The sequence below is a fragment of the Mustelus asterias genome, chromosome 31, assembly GCF_964213995.1.
Source record: "Mustelus asterias chromosome 31, sMusAst1.hap1.1, whole genome shotgun sequence".
In the NCBI taxonomy this organism is placed as follows: domain Eukaryota; kingdom Metazoa; phylum Chordata; class Chondrichthyes; order Carcharhiniformes; family Triakidae; genus Mustelus; species Mustelus asterias.
The window spans coordinates 11,083,567-11,096,328 of record NC_135831.1 but is presented as its reverse complement, the minus strand read 5'-3'; positions in this window follow the sequence as shown (position 1 = coordinate 11,096,328).

Sequence of the window (12,762 nt, the reverse complement as noted above, 5' to 3'; positions counted from 1 at the left end):
AACGCCGGCATCTCCACATCAATAAATGCTGGCCAGCCATCGACACAGTAAGAAGTTTAACAACACCAGGTTAAAGTCCAACAGGTTTATTTGGTAGCAAAAGCCACACAAGCTTTCGGAGCCCCAAGCCCCTTCTTCAGGTCATCGACACACAGGTCCCACGAATGAGTAAATCAAAGTACAAATTTGCCATGATCTCGATGAATGACTGAACAGACACAAGGGGGCTGAATGGCCCCCTCCTCTTTCCAGCGAGATCATTACACCGCATCCCATCGGCGCAAACAAAGAAATCACTTTCCAAAGCACCCTGCACATGGTGAAAAGGGTTGCTGGTTTCCTGCTGTCTGGAGGTGTCTCTTTTAGTTGCTTGTTCCTGCGATGTAGACCGAGTGCAGCAATAAAGGGGATTTACCACCAGGACCCGGGCAGGTGAGGCAAGAGTTGAAGGTGTGATTTGCACCTGAATTCCCTGTGGGAGAGGAGGTGTCTTTGAAGCTCAGAGATAGACACCAGGTCATTCATTAACAGAACTGCTTCTGACCTCAAGTTTCTCAGGAGGAATTGGCCTTGATCAGTTTCTGTGAAGCCACCGGAGACGTCATTCACTGCGAATTGCTAATTGCCCTGTGTTAATCAGTTACAGCAGGGAAAGGAACTGCACTATCATCCCTGATAAAATAAATATTGACATGGCTTTATGTTAATGGGTAACCCGCTGACGCGAACCTGATGTTACCCCCTGAAAACTCAGTCTGGAAATGCGATCCCACTCCACTGACTGCGATACCTACACACAGCGGCAACCTATCGATGACTTTCACACTGCCCTCTCCTCTCCTGCTTCTCTCCGTGCCGTCTGTTGGTTAGTCCTGTAAATACAGAGACTGTCATTGTTTTAAGTTGATTTGTTCGTGTCACAAGTAAGGCTTACATTAACACTGCAGTGTGAAATTCCCCCAGTCACCACACTTCGGCGCCTGTTCGGGTAACGCTGAGGGAGAATTTAGCACGGCCCAATGCACCCTAACCAGCACGTCTTTCAGACTGTAGGAGGAAACCGGAGCAACCGGAGGAAACCCACGCAGACATGGGGAGAATGTGCAGACTCCGCACAGACAGTGACCCCGAGCTGGGAAATGAACCCGGGTCCCTGGCGCTGTGAGGCAGCAGTGCTAACCCACTGTGCCACCGTTCGGCCTACTTTCTGTGGTAGTGAATTCCACACATTCACCACCCTCTGGGTGAAAGAATTTCTCCTCACCTCAGTTCTATCCTCAAACTGTGACCCCTTAGTTCTGGATTCCCCCACCATCGGGAACACTCTTTCTGAATCTGCCCTGCCTAGCACTGTTGGAATTTTGTAAATTTCTATGAGATCCCCTCTAAACTCCCGTGAATATAATCCTAACCGACTTAGTCTCTCCTCATGTGACAGACCTGCCATTCCAGGAATCAGACTGATAAACCATCGCTGTACTCTCTCTATAGCAAGGACATCCTTCCTCAGATAAGGACACCAAAACTGCACAGGTGTGGCCTCACCAACGCCCTATACAATTGCAGCAAAACATCCCTATCCCGATACTCAAATCCTCTCGCTATGAAGGCCAACATACCATTTGCCTTCTTTACTGCCTGCTGTACCTGCGCGCTTACTTTCAGCGACTGATGCACGAGGACTCCAAGGTCTCGTTGAATATCCACCTCTCTCAATTTACACCCATTCAAGTAATAGTCTGTGTTCCTATTACTGCTGCTTTCGATGTCTTTCGCACTGCCCTCTCGTCTGCTGCTTCTCTCTGTTGGTCAGTCCCGTAATACAGAGAGAGAGAGACGGTGACGGTAACAGTCCACAGGGACAATTTGACGTTACATGCTGCCTTTAATTTTCAAAGTGTCATTTTACAACGGAACTCACCCCCTGACTCCCCAAAGCCTGTCTGCAAACAAATCGTTCAATCCAGGCGTTCAAGTGGCCATGAGGTGCTTGTTTGAATAGTGTCAACAGGGCTTCAGGCTGGCACTGAAGAATGGCACTGAGATGCAATGCTGGTTTGGGGAACTGGTGCAGATGCCAATATCGCGAAGAGATTCTGTGAACCAGGGGTGTGCTGGAATACTCTCCACTTGCCTGGATGAGTGCAGATCCAGCAAGACTCAAGAAGCTCGACACTAGCATGGCCAATCCAGCTAATCTACACATCTTTGGACACTAAGGGGAATTTAACATGGCCAATCCAGCTAATCTACACATCTTTGGACACTAAGGGACAATTTAGCATGGCCAATCCACCTAACCTGCACATCTTTGGACAATAAGGGGCAATTTAACATGGCCAATCCACCTAACCTGCACACCTTTGGACACTAAGGGACAATTTAGCATGGCAAATCCACCTAACCTGCACACCTTTGGACACTAAGGGGAATTTAACATGGCCAATCCACCTAACCTACTCATCTTTGGACACTAAGGAGCAATTTAGCATGGCCTATCCACCTAACCTACTCATCTTTGGACACTAAGGAGCAATTTAGCATGGCCAATCCATCTAACCTACACATCTTTGGACTGTGCGAGGAAACTGGAGCACCCGGGGGAAACCCACGCAGACACAGGGAGAATGTGTAAACTCCACACAGACAGTCACCCGAAGCTGGAATTGAACTAAGGTCCCTGGCGCTCTGAGGCAGCAGTGCTCATCATACCATGCGGGACACCCTAACCACAAACATTCACTCCCTCTACCACCCACAAGCAATGGCAGCCGTGTGTACCATCTATAAGATGTACTGAAGGAACTCACCAAGGCTCCTTTGGCAGCACCTTCCAAACCTGTGACCTCTACCATCTAGGCTAGTGAGTGGGCAGTATGAGTGGCCCTCCTTCATCTCAGTGGGTCGCAAGATTGAAATCGGGCCCGTTCACTGACCGCGACCCCATTAATAAGATTAAATACATGCGGAAAATTTCAGAATGAGTTATAGAAAATGTTTAATGATTTGTATATTAATAGATCTATCAATTTCAAATGGTAAAAACAAAAGACGTATTAAGGCTTTGGACACGGAGGGAGCGCCCGGCTCTTACACTCAATGTTGTGAGCAATCAGCACACACCTCACTGCCCTTGCCCTTTGCTTTACGTGCGAATCACTTCAGCCAGACCGGTAGGCATAAGAAATACATGGATGAAATCAGCAGAATGCGGCAACCCTGCACACGGGCAGTGGCCAACAAAATGTCTGGTGGGGCCGCACTCAGAACCTAACTGGGCCCCCAGGGCTGCAGGTTGCTCACTGCTGCTCCAGAAGGCCAAGGACATAAGAACGTAAGAACTAGGAGCAGGAGTGGGTCATCTGGCCCCTCGAGCCTGCCCCGCCATTCAATAAGATCATGGCTGATCTTTTCGTGGACTCAGCTCCACTTACCCGCCCGCTCCCCATAACCCTTAATTCCTTTACTGTTCAAAAATCTATCTATCCTTGCCTTAAAAACATTCAATGAGGTAGCCTCAACTGCTTCACTGGGCAGGGAATTCCACAGATTCACAACTCTTTGTGTGAAGAAGTTCCTCCTCAACTCAGTCCTCAATCTGTTCCCCCTTATTTTGAGGCTATGCCCCCTAGTTTCACCCGCCAGTGGAAACAACTTCCCTGCTTCTATCTTATCTATTCCCTTCATAATCTTATATGTTTCGATAAGATCTCCCCTCATTCTTCTGAATTCCGATGAGTATAGCCCCAGTCTACATGGGAAGGCCACCGTTGGGAGGTTCCCCTCCAAATCACTCACCATCCTGACTTGGAAGTATGTCGGCCGATCCTTCACCTCCGCTGAGTGAAAATCCTGGAACTCCCTCCCTAACAGGACTGTGGCTTTAAAATTCAAACTGTACCGTTCAAAACTGATGGCAGGATGCATAAATTCTGGGAGAGTTCTGGAAATCTCTCCTGACCTTCATTCTGCTATTACCACATTCTGCTACTTAGCTACAGAAACATAGCAATATGGAAACTAAAAGCAGGAGTGGGCATTTGAATGCCATCCTTCAAAGAACAAAGAGGAAAGAACAATACAGGAACAGGCCCTTCTGCCCTCCAAGTCTGCGCTGATCACGTTTATCTATCTACACCAACTGCTTGTATCCCTCTATTCCCTGTCTGTTCATATGCCTATCAAGATAAGTCTTAAATGTCACTAATGTATCTGTCTCAACCACCTCACTTGGCAGCGCATTCCAGGCCCCCACCACCCTCTGTGTAAAAAACTTTCCCCACACATCTCCACTGAACCTTTCCCCCCTTATCTTGAACCTGTGCTCCCTTGTAATTGTCATTTCTGGCCTGGGAAAAAATTTCCAACTGTTCACCCTATCCATACCCCTCATAATCTTGTAGACTTCTATCAGGTCGCCCCTCAGCTTTCCAGGGAGAACAACCCCAGTTTATTTAATCTCTTCTCATAGCTAATACCCTCCATACCAGGCAACATCCTGGTAAACCTTTTCTGCGCTCTCTCCAAAGCCTCCACGTCCTTCTGGTAGTGTGGTGACCAGAATTGGACACAGTATTCCAAATGTGGCCCAACCAACATTTTGTACAACTGTAACATGATTTGCCAACTTTTATACTTCGAGCTTGCTCCGCCATTCATTATCACTCTCTTTGCCTTGTATTGATGACATTGTTGTTTAATCTCCTCCACCCTCGAGCCTATCCCTGACTTTTATTTGCCCCCTCTGTTGCTCCCTCCAATTCCCCCCCCCCCCCCCCCCCCCCCCACCCACCCACCCATTCCCCCTAACTTTCAGCAGTGAGGAGGTGATAGTGGACTGGGATTTGGTGAGATACGGTCAGGTGGGATTTGGATGATGTCCTCCGAGTGCTCCGGTTTCCTCCCACAGTCCAAAGATGTGCAGGTTAGGTGGATTGGCCATGCTAAATTGCCCCTTAGTGTCCAAGATGGGTAGGTTAGGTGGATTGGCCATGCTAAATTGCCCCTTAGTGTCCAAGATGGGTAGGTTAGGTGGATTGGCCATGCTAAATTGTCCCTTAGTGTCCAAGATGGGTACGTTAGGTGGATTGGCCATGCTAAATTGCCCCTTAGTGTCCAAGATGGGTAGGTTAGGTGGATTGGCCATGCTAAATTGCCCCTTAGTGTCCAAGATGGGTAGGTTAGGTGGATTGGCCATGCTAAATTGCCCCTTAGTGTCCAAGATGGGTAGGTTAGGTGGATTGGCCATGCTAAATTGTCCCTTAGTGTCCAAGATGGGTAGGTTAGGTGGATTGGCCATGCTAAATTGTCCCTTAGTGTCCAAGATGGGTAGGTTAGGTGGATTGGCCATGCTAAATTGTCCCTTAGTGTCTAAGATGGGTAGGTTAGGTGGATTGGCCATGCTAAATTGTCCCTTAGTGTCCAAGATGGGTAGGTTAGGTGGATGGGCCATGCTAAATTGCCCCTTCGTGTCCAAAGATGTGCAGGTTAGGTGGATTGGCCGTGCTAAATTGCATGTTAGTGTCTGAAGATGTGCAGGTTAGGTGGATTGGCCATGCTAAATTGCCCCTTCGTGTCCCAAAATGTGTAGGTTAGGGAAATTAGCGGGGTAACTGTGTGAACTTAGAGGGATGAGGCCTGGGTATTAATGCTCTGTCAGAGAGTTGGTGCAGACTGGATAGGCTGACTGTCCTCCATCAGCACTGTAGAGATTCTATGATGATCTACACAATGGATTCTGGTCCTTATTTCAAGGGGCTGAGTATAAAAGTAAGGAGTTGTTGCTGTAACTGTACAAGGTATTAGTGAAGCCACATTTCGAATACTGTGGACAGCTTTGATCCCCTTGATAATTTATTATTGTTCCCTATCATTGGAGGCAGCACAGAGGAGGTTTACTGAGATGATCATCGGGTATGGAGGGATTGCCGTGGGGGAAAGATTAAACAGGGTAGGACGGTACACCTTGGAGTTCAGGAGACGGAGTGATGATACGATTGAAACATTAGATTCTTTGGGGGATCACCAGGGTAAATGTTGGGGGGATGTTTCCATCATGGGAGAGTGTGGGACCAGAGGGCAGAGGCGCAGAATAAGGGGGCTGCTCATTCAAGACAGATCTGAGGAAGAATGAATTCTCCCAAAGGGTGGGGAATCTTTGGAATTCTTTCCCTCAGGAAGCTGTGGAGGCCGAAAACATGAACGTTTGAAGGCTGAGGTCGATAGGTTTTTAATCAGTCGGGGGGATTGAGGGTTATGGAGATAAGGCAGGAAACTGGACTTAGTGAGTATTAGATCAGCCATAGAATCACAGAATCCCTACAGTGCAGAAGGAGGCCATTCGGCCCATCGAGTCTACACCGACCCCAATCCCACCCAGGTCCTATCCCTGTAACCCCACATATTTACCCTGCTAATCCCCCTGACACTAGGGTCAATTTAGCAAGGCCAATCAACCTAACCCGCACATCTTTCAGACTGTGGGAGGAAACCGGAGCACCCGGAGGAAACCCACGCAGACACGGGGAGAACGTGCAGACTCCACACAGACAGCGACCCGAGGCTGGAATTGAACCCGGGTCCCTGGCGCTGTGAGGCAGCAGTGTCAACCACTGCGCCACCGTGCTGCCTCTAAATGGAGTGAGGCTGGGATTCAAACTCCTGGGTCGCTCGTTTACTAGGCAGGCTACTTGAACCAACTAAGCCACAGAGTCGAACGATGATCGAGAGCCACGATCTGACTAAATGGCGGAGAGCAGGATCGGAGGGCTGAATGGCCTCCTCCTGGTTTTATTCCGTATGGTATGATGATATCCAGAAACTCAGCCCGGGGTCAAATGTCACACCAAGTCTGGTTCCGCATCAGGGGCTGTATTTTCCCGTCTCACCCACCACAGGAACTGGCGGGGGGGGGGGGGGGGGGGGGGGGTGGGGGTGGAGGAGGGTGTGGGGGGGTGGGGGGGGGGAGGGGGCGGTGTCGGTGGGGAAGGGGGGTGGAGGGGTGGCGCTGACCACACAAAGGCCTGTTGACCTCGGATGGGATTCTCTGGTCTTAGGCAAGCGCATCCAAAAACTCCCACCCCAGATGTTTGCCAGCGACGGGGCTGGAGTCAGTAACCAGGGAATGGAGCTTGCGGTGACAGTCAAGTTTCATTGGACTAAACGTCTGCTCATTCAGTCTCGGAATTTCAGATAAGTGGCCTGACATTAGGCCAAAAGTAGAGATGGGGAGAGAGGCGGTGATGTGAAAGTGTCAGGTAATGTCGGCGTGGAAACGGAACATATCGTCAAGGGGAAGTGTGCAGATGAGAAACAGGGAGGGGGTTTAGGATAGACCCTTTTGGGGGAGGGTGGGGAACACCAGATGTAATGGCGAAGGAGCTGGAAGAGAAACAATTGATGGTAAATCTCGGGCTACGATTGGACAGATAGGAACCGGGGGAGAGCAGTCTCACTCCCCAGCCAGTGGGGAGGGAGTTGGAGGAGGGTGGTGTGGTCGAGCCTGTCAGCTGGAAGAGGGGAAAGTCGCGGTCACACAGGATGTCTTGTGTCTTCGATAAGAGCTGCGCCAGTGGTGGCAAAACTGATTAGAGGGATTCGCACACGAGATGCCATAGAGTTATAGAGAATTACAGCATGGAAACAGGCCCTTCGGCCCAACTTGTCCATGCCGCCCTTTTTTTTAAACCCCTCAGCTCATCCCAATTGCCCACATTTGGCCCATATCCCTCTATACCCATCGTACCCATGTAACTGTCTAAATGCTTTTTAAAAGATAAAATTGTACCCACCTCTACTACTACCTCTGGCAGCTTGTTCCAGACACTCACCACCCTCTGTGTGAAATCATAGAAATAGAAATCATAGAAACCCTACAGTACAGAAAGAGGCCATTCGGCCCATCAAGTCTGCACTGACCACAATCCCACCCAGTCCCTACCCCCATATCCCTACATATTTACCCGCTAATCCCTCTAACCTACGCATCTCAGGACACTAAGGGGCAATTTTAGCATGGCCAATCAACCTAACCCACACATCTTTGGACTGTGGGAGGAAACCGGAGCACCCGGAAGAAACCCACGCAGACACGAGGAGAATGTGCAAACTCCACACAGACAGTGACCCAAGCCGGGAATCGAACCCAGGTCCCTGGAGCTGTGAAGCAGCAGTGCTAACCACTGTGCTACCGTGCCGTGTGAAAAAATTGCCCCTCTGAACACTTTTGTATCTTTTCCCTCTCACCTTAAACCTATGCCCTCTAGTTTTAGACTCCCCTACCTTTGGGAAAAGATATTGACTATCTAGCTGATCTGTGCCCCTCACGGTAGCACAGTGGTTAGCACTGCTGCTTCACAGCTCCAGGGACCTGGGTTCGATTCCCGGCTTGGGTCACTGTCTGTGTGGAGTTTGCACATTCTCCTCGTGTCTGCGTGGGTTTCCTCCGGGTGCTCCGGTTTCCTCCCACAGTCCAAAGATGTGCGGGTTAGGTTGATTGGTCATGCTGAAAAATTGCCCCTTAGTGTCCTGAGATGTGTAGGTTAGAGGGATTAGTGGGTAAATATGTGGGGATATGAGAGTAGGGCCTGGGTGGGATTGTGGTCGGTGCAGACTCGATGGGCCGAATGGCCTCTTTCTGTACTGTAGGGTTTCTATGATTTCTATGATTATTTTATAGACCACTATAAGATCCCTAAAATTCCCTAAAAGTGACGTCACAGGTGGATAGGGTCGTAAAGAGTGCCTTTGGTACATTGGCCTTTATAAATCGGAGTATCGAGTATAAAAGTTGGAGTGTTATGGTAAGGTTATATAAGGCATTGGTGAGGCCGAATTTGGAGTATTGTGTACAGTTTTGGTCACCTAGTTACAGGAAGGATGTAAATAAGGTTGAAAGAGTGCAGAGAAGGTTCACAAGGATGTTGCCGGGACTTGAGAAGCTGAGTTACAGAGAGAGATTGAATAGGTTGGGACTTTATTCCCTGGAGTGTAGAAGATTGAGGGGAGATTTGATAGAGGTGTATAAGATTTTGATGGGTATAGATAGAGTGAATGCAAGCAGGCTTTTTCCGCTGAGGCTCGGGGAGAAAAAAACCAGAGGGCATGGGTTAAGGGTGAAAGGAGAAAGGTTTAAAGGGAATATTAGGGGGGGCTTCTTCACGCAGAGAGTGGTGGGAGTGTGGAATGAGCTGCCGGATAATGTGGTAAATGCTTTTAACATTTTAACATTTAAGAAAAACTTGGACGAGTTCATGGATGAGAGGGGTGTGGAGGGATATGGTCCAAGTGCAGGTCAGTGGGACTAGGCATAAAATGGTTCGGCACAGACAAGAAGGGCCAAAAGGCCTGTTTCTGAGCTGTAATTTTCTATGGTTCTATGGTTCTAAGATCACCCCTCAGCCTTCTATGCTCCAGAGAAAAAAAGTCCCAATCTATCCAGCCTCTCCTTATAACTCAATCCAGCAAGTCCCGATACCATCCTAGTAAATCTACTCGAAAAAGCCAGGAAAAGCGACAACACATTGGAAAACTTGGGAAAGGGAGCTTGGAGACAGAGCGGCAGTTTTCAGGAAGGGAAGGACATCGGGGGTTGCTTTGTCTCGAGGGGAAGGAGTTGTATTTGAGACAGATTTGAAGGAGAGACGGACAACAACTGAAGAGAGAGAGAAAAACATTCATGAATTAGAGAATAAGAGGGTAGCTTTCAAAGACAAGATGGGTTCAGATAGGGCATGAGGGAGGTGAAAGAGAAATTAGGGAAAGTTCGAAGGAGATGTGAGGGACAAGTTATTTACACTGAGAGTAGTATGGGTCTGGAATGTGCTGCCAGGAGTGGTGGTGGAGGCAGATACGATAGGGGCGTTTAAGGGGCTTTTAGATAAGCTCATGAATATGCGAGGAATAGAGGGATATGGACCAAGGGCAGGCAGAAGGGATTAATTGAATCTGGCGTCATGTTCGGCACAACTTGGTGGGCTGAAGGGCCTGATCCTGTGCTGTACTGTTCCATGTTGTATATAACTTCAGGGCTAGGGTGTGCGGACCCTTAGAGTGAGTTTGCCCGGTTACGGGAAAGGGAGAGACACAGGTGATCCAATGGTTTGGACCCTTGCGATAAGGAAGTACATAGTTTCCTGGTGCTTAACACTGTCAGTGAGGGTGAAGGGGGACAGGGGAGAGGGGCTTATGAAGGTGGTTTCGGGAAAAGAAGCCGGGTGTTATCTTTGCAAGATGACCATGGATTGGGGACCAGTTGTATGAGGGCCTGATGGTGTTTCATGCGGTCCAGCCAGGTCTAAACTAGAGGGCATAGGTTTAAGGTGAGAGGGGAGAGATACAAAAGTGTCCAGAGGGGCAATTTTTTCACACAGAGTGTGGCGAGTGTCTGGGACAAGCTGCCAGAGGTAGTAGTGGAGGCGGGTACAATTTTGTCTTTTAAAAAGCATTTAGACAGTTACATGTCTGAACAGCATGGTAGCACAGTGGTTAGCACTACTGCCTCACAGCACCAGGGACCCGTGTTCAATTCTTGGCTTGGATCACTGTCTGTGTGGTGTCATAGATTCATAGAATCCCACAGTGCTGAAGGAGGCCATTCGGCCCATCGGTTCTGCACCGACCATAATCCCACCCAGGCCCTATCCCCATAATCACATGCATTTACCCGAGCTAGTCCCTCTGGCAATTTAGCATGGCCAATCCACCTAACCCGCACATTTTTGGAGTCTGGGAAGAAACTGGAGCACCCGGAGGAAACCCACGCAGACACGGGGAGAACCTGCAAACTCCACACAGACACTGACCCAAGTCGGGAATCGAACCCGGGTCCCTGGCGTTGTGAGGCAGCAGGTGCTAACCACTGTGCCACCGTGCACGTTACGTTCTCCCCTGTGTCTGTCTGGGATTCCTCCGGGTGCTCCGGTTTCCTCCCACATTCTGAAAGACGTGCTGGTTAGCTGCATTGGCCACGCTAAATTATCCCTCAGCGTTACCCGAACAGGAGTGTGGCAATTAGGGAATTTTCACAGTAACTTCATTGCAGTGTTAATGTAAGCCTACTTGTGACACTAATAAATAAACTTTAACTTTATGGGGTAAGATTGGTATGACTCGATAACTCTATGACTGTGAATGGCCCAACAGGTTGTCTGCATCACTCGAGGTTAACACTGAGAGTATTACATTGTCATGATGTGGAGATGCCGGCGTTGGACTGGGATAAACACAGTAAGAAGTTTAACAACACCAGGTTAAAGTCCATCAGGTTTATTTGGTAGCAAAAGCCACACAAGCTTTTGGAGCTCTAAGCCCCTTCTTCAGGTGAGTGGGAATTCTGTTCACAAACAGAGCTTATAAAGACACAGACTCAATTTACATGAATAATGGTTGGAATGCGAATACTTACAACTAATCAATTCTTTCAGAAACAAAACAATGTGAGTGGAGAGAGCATCAAGACAGGCTAAAAAGATGTGTATTGTCTCCAGACAAGACAGCCAGTGAAACTCTGCAGGTCCACGCAACTGTGGGAGTTACAAATAGTGTGACATGAACCCAATATCCCGGTTGAGGCCGTCCTCGTGTGTGCGGAACTTGGCCTCTACTACTACCTCTGGCAGCTCATTCCAGATACTCACCACCCTCTGTGTGAAAAAATTACCTGGTCTGCCTGCAGACCCACATGTGGTTGACTGTTTAGATAGAAACATAGAAACATACAAAACTACAGCACAAAACAGGCCCTTCGGCCCCACAAGTTGTGCCGAACATATCCCTACCTTTTAGGCCTACCTATAACCCTCCATCCTATTAAGTTCCATGTACTCATCCAGGAGTCTCTTAAAAGTCCCTATTGAGTTCGCCTCCACCACCACTGACGGCAGCTGATTCCACTCGCCCACCACCCTCTGTGTGAAAAACTTCCCTCCAACATTTCCCCTGTACCTACCCCCCAGCACCTTAAACCTGTGTCCTCTCACAGCAGCCATTTCCACCCTGGGAAAAAGCCTGTGAGAGTCCACCCGATCAATGCCTCTCAACATCTTATACACCTCTATTAGGTCTCCTCTCATCCTACGTCTCTCCAAGGAGAAAAGACCGAGCTCCCTCAGCCTATCCTCATAAGGCATGCCACTCAATCCAGGCAAATTCCTTGTAAATCTCCCCTCTGAAATGGCTGAGCAAGCCACTCAGTCTCTGGGCAATTAAGGATGGGCAACAAATGCTGGCCCAGCCAACGACACCCTCATCCAAAGAGAAAAACATTCACAAAGTCAAATATGTCATCTTAAATACTCTATAAAACTGTCCTGTCAACACTCTGCCAATATGCAAGTTCCCTGCTCTTACCTACCCTTCAAGTGGTACCATTTTGATTGAACTACCCTCTCTATCTTGTCTTTCCCAACTTGTGGAACTGCAGATCTAATGTACCTCCAAACTGCGATAGACTTGAACTCCCAATTGGAGCCTCACATTCCACCAAACATTTATTTTTTAATTCGCTTAGCCACGGGATGGCTGGCCAGGCCCAGTATTTATTGCCCCTTCCTAATTACCCCTTGAGAAGGTGGCGGCGGGCTGCCCTCTCGAACCCGCTGTGGTCCGTGTGGTGTAGGTACACCCACAGTGCTGTCAGGGAGGGAGCCCCAGGATTATGGCCCAGTGACGGTGAAGGAACGACCGATACGTTTCCAGGTCAGGATGGTGTGTGGCTCAGAGGTGAACCTCCAGGTGGTGGTGTTCCCCATGCGTCTTACCCTT